Consider the following 4,691-nt stretch of genomic DNA (forward strand, 5'->3'; position numbering starts at 1 on the left):
GCACAGCCCAGCAGGGCTGGGGCACTGCCTGCAGCCACCCCGGGCACAGCACAGAGGCACAGAGGGGTTAAACTCAGCCTGGCCTGGGAGCACAGAGCAGAGCTCACTCAGGGCTCACTAGAGCAGGAAGCATTGCAGGTTTGAAACAGTCATTCCCTGGCTGTGGGAAGAGAAGCTGCAGTTCCTGCAGGGATCTCCTGGAGCTGGCACATCCCACAGTTTTGAGGACCTTTTGGGAGGACTCTCAGAGCTGCTGCAGAGCAGGGCTGTGGCCCTAGGGCAGGGCTGGCTTTCCCTGCTGCCCCAGCCCAGGCACAGCCCAAGGCAGCTCCTGTTGCCAGGCTCTGCTGCAGGGCTGAGCAGCCGGGGCTGCAGCCAGGGGTGCCCAGGGCTGTCCTGCAGAGCAGGGTCCTGCAGCCCAGGGCACTGTGCTGGGGCAGGGACTCTGCTGCCTGCCAGGGACAGCTCTCAGCCAGCCCTGGCAGCTGCTCCCAGCACTGGGGAGAAGCTCTGGGGGAAGGAGCCACCCTGAGCAGGGCAGGGGCTGCTGCTGAGAGGGGCTGGGTGGGGCAGGGCTGCTCCCAGCTCCAGACCTACCTGGGCACAGCTGTGGAGGACACTCCCAAAGAAGGTAAGCCTGGGATTGCTGTAAAGATCAGGAGCTTTCCTGAGAGTGTTTTCAATTTTCTGCTTGGAGAAGGATGGGAAGTTTGGGGTGATGACAAACAAATTCTTGCTTTTTATACATTTTGAATGTATTCATAGTTCTGTAAATTACTATTGTATAGTTATAAAACTATAATCCTTACTCTAGTAAACTCTTAACTAACTCTGTTAAACTACTATTATATACTTATATAACCATAATCCTTAATTAGCTCTAGTACGTTTCCTAACCTTTCTCTTAGATTTTAGAACAATAGACATTTTAGACTGTCTAAATATATTCCTGAAATACTGTGTAGTCTTATTATCAGGAAGAGGACCTATAGGAACATTTTTTTAATTGACCAGAATGTGAGCAGTCACAACAAATATTTTTGCAAAGAAGCCTTTGGACCTAATCCAACAGGTTGTACCAGTGGTGTGTAATTAGAGAAACAGAATCTCCTATTGGATGTTCCTGTTAAATTTTCTTTATTAATCAACCTTAATAAATTGTGTAAATCAGGGCCCGGGTGTGCCCCATCCCCACTGGGACACCTGGAAGCTTCCAATAAATGTCTGGTTTTTGCTTACTGTTCTAACACTGTTGCAAGTGGGGTTTTTTTCTCTTTGGATTATAGACAACAGGGGGATGAGAGAAGCAGAACAGGAATTGTAATCCCAGATTCACAGAACATTTTGAGTTTAAAGGGACACACAGGATCATCCAAGGAGTGTTTGAACATTTACAGAGACTCCAGAACTGTAAATTAAGCTGGTCAGTCTCTCTGCTGGGAGCCTCCCAAAGGGCCCTCAGCCACTCCTTAGCCCTGGGCAGCAGCAGCATCACCTCTGCAGGGCCCAGCAGGGCTCTCCTGAGCTGCCCTTGCCCAGCTGCACACAGAGCCTGCCCTGGCCAGGGCCCTGCACACAGGCAGGTTTCTGTAGGGCCCCAGCCAGGGCACACAGGCTGGCATGGGCTCTGTGAGCACTGGCAGGGACAAGGCTCCTCTCAGGAGGGAATGTCCAGGCCCAGGCAGATGCTCAGGGAAGGAGAGGGGGCTGAAGAGAGCAGTGCTGGGGGTAGGATGAGGGCACTGTTGGTGTGTGGGAGGTGCCAGGCACAGCCGGGCATGGGAACACTGTCCTGAGTGCCCAGCTGTCTCTGCCCTGCCCTCCCAGGCACAGCACCACAACATCTTCTCTTGGTTCTGCACTGCCCTGATATTGTCACTGTTATCTGCTGCTCTCAGGGAGGCTCTGGCATTTGCAGCAGCTGAGTCAGGCTCTGCCCTTGGCATTCCTGCCAGGCAGGGCTGTCCATGGGAATGGGGTGTCCAAGCTTCCCTGGCACCTGTGGGGCTGTGGGCAAAGCAGTCCATGGGAAAGGGGAATGAGCTGAGCCCCCTCCCTGAGATCCCATCATGGGCACAGCCAGGGATCTCCTTGCTGTGCCCTTCCAAGCTCTGAGCTGCCCTCCTGGGTGCAAATCTGTGCCAGAGCCTCTGGGAGTTCCCTGAATGTCCCACAGGGAAGGGCAGAGCTGCCACAGCTGAGGAAATGCTGTTGGGTTTGCCAAGGGAGCCGTGAGTGTCCTTGGCACAAGGGGGTGCTGAGACCTTGCCCAGAGACCTTTAGAGAGGGTGAGACATTCAGGGATCCCTCTGCTCTGGGCAGGGTCTGGTTAGTCCCAGGGTGCCCCAGGAGTGTGATTGTGCTCTGATTGCAGCCAGAGGTGCAAAGCTAGGGCAGTTGGGCACAAGCCCATCGAGCCCCTCACCTTCCCTCAGCCACAGGGAATCCTTTGGCTCTCCCATCTCTCAGTGGCAAACTCAGAGTGCAACAGGATTGCTGGGGATTTCTGACCTCAGAGAGCCAGGAATGATGTGTGTGTAGGAAAAAAATTCCTATAATAAATTCCTGCCCTCCTTTAAAAGTGGGAGTGCAGATACTACCACGCCTTCCTGCATTAGGAGTGATTCCATTGACAAATCCTGAACATCCAGCCTTGTCCCTCTGCCCCATGGCCACAAACCCAGGGCTGTGGGACAGGGATGGCTCCTCAGGAGCCCCCATGCACAGGCCTGTCTTCTCCTGGCACACTCAGTCAGCACAACTGGAGCTCAGTCAGGGACCTGGGTGAAGGATTTCCCAGAGCAGGAACAAGGCTGGGTGAGTCCCAGTTGGACAGTCTGCAGGGAATGGCCCAGGTTTGCCTCAAAGCAGCCTCTCCTGACTTGTCACTGTCCTTTCTCCATGGACAGGTCCCCTTGTACAGCCCCAGCAAATGTCCAACAGCAGCTCCATCAGGCACTTCCTCCTGCTGGCATTGGCAGACACGCGGCAGCTGCAGTTCCTGCACTTCTGCCTCTTGCTGGGCATCTCCCTGGCTGCCCTCCTGGGCAACGGCCTCATCATCAGCGCTGTAGCCTGCGGCCACCACCTGCACACACCCATGTTCTTCTTGCTGTTCAACCTGGCGCTCACTGACCTGGGCTCCATCTGCACCACTGTCCCCAAAGCCATGCACAATTCCCTCTGGGACACCAGGAACATCTCCCACACAGGATGTGCTGCACAAGTCTTTCTGATTTTCTTTTTTTTTGCAACAGAGTTTTTCCTCCTGACCATCATGAGCTATGACCGCTACGTGTCCATCTGCAAACCCCTGCACTATGGGACCCTCCTGGGCAGCAGAGCTTGTGCCCACATGGCAGCAGCTGCCTGGGCCAGTGCCTTTCTCAATGCTCTCATGCACACGGCCAATACATTTTCCCTGCCCCTGTGCCATGGCAATGACCTGGGCCAGTTCTTCTGTGAGGTGCCGCAGATCCTCAAGCTATCCTGTTCAAATTCCTACCTCAGGGAACTTGGGCTCATTGTGGTTAGTCTTTTGTTTGCATTTGGTTGTTTTGTGTTCATTGTTTTCTCCTATGTGCAGATTTTCAGGGCGGTGCTGAGGATCCCCTCTGAGCAGGGACAGCACAAAGCCTTTTCCACCTGCCTCCCTCACCTGGTCGTGGTCTCTCTCTTTGTCAGCACCTCATTTTTGACTTACCTGAAGCCCCCCTCCATGTCCTCCCCATCCCTGGATTTGGCCCTGTCAATTCTGTACTCGGTGGTGCCTCCAGCCCTGAACCCCATCATCTACAGCCTGAGGAACCAGGAGCTCAAGGCTGCAGTGAGGAGACTGATGACTGGATGCTTTCAGGAACATTAAACTGCTGGCCATTTTCTGCAAATCACATGGAATAAAATAAATGTTTGATACTTCTTGTTGGTTTCATTTCTGAGGTAATTTTTCGTACTTTTACTTTTATAATATAGTCCACTAAGAAATGTAATTTCTTGTGCCATTTCTCATTTTGTTTCTCTCCACCTTCCCTGTGGCTAGAGATTGTGTCAATGAGGGGCTGCACTCTCGGTGGCTTTAAAAGAACTAAAGGATCTCCCTGCAGATTTTTCTGCAGAGATGCCCTTTGGTTGCCTTCTCAGGAGCTGCAGCAGCAATGTCTGTGTGCAGAGCTGGGGGCAGATCAGTGCTGGCACAGCAGCTGTGCCCAGCAGCAGCAGCAAACCCCTTTGGGTTGCCAGTGCTGCTGCCGTGGCCCTCCCCCCCCTGCCCCTGGGGGCCCTTGGTGGGGTTTGCCCGGGCCTGAGTGCTCTCAGGGCCGGGCACAGTCCTGGGGGTGGCAGTTCCGGGGTGCACAGGGGACAGGCCATGGGCACTGCTGGGGCAGCAGCTGACTCCTCAGGGCCAGGGCCTGGGGCTCCCGGGTCCTTGCCCGGCTCTCTCAAGTAACACACCCAGGCCAATGCCTCAGCAAGAAAAGCCCGTGAGCAGCCCCAGGCTGGCCGTGGGCAGGCTGGGGGGCAAACAGCATGGCTGGTTCTCGCAAGGGCCCTGGGGGGAAAACGGGAAGGAGCAGCAGAGCAGGGCTGATCCATCCCAGTTGCACGGACAGCCCAGGGCAGTGTCCCAGAGCGTCCTCATGGAGCTGCCAACAACATCCCCCCTCTGCAGCCCTGGCCTCTCCCCCAGCTCA

The sequence above is a fragment of the Zonotrichia leucophrys genome, unplaced genomic scaffold, assembly GCF_028769735.1.
Source record: "Zonotrichia leucophrys gambelii isolate GWCS_2022_RI unplaced genomic scaffold, RI_Zleu_2.0 Scaffold_367_51224, whole genome shotgun sequence".
NCBI lineage: Eukaryota > Metazoa > Chordata > Aves > Passeriformes > Passerellidae > Zonotrichia > Zonotrichia leucophrys.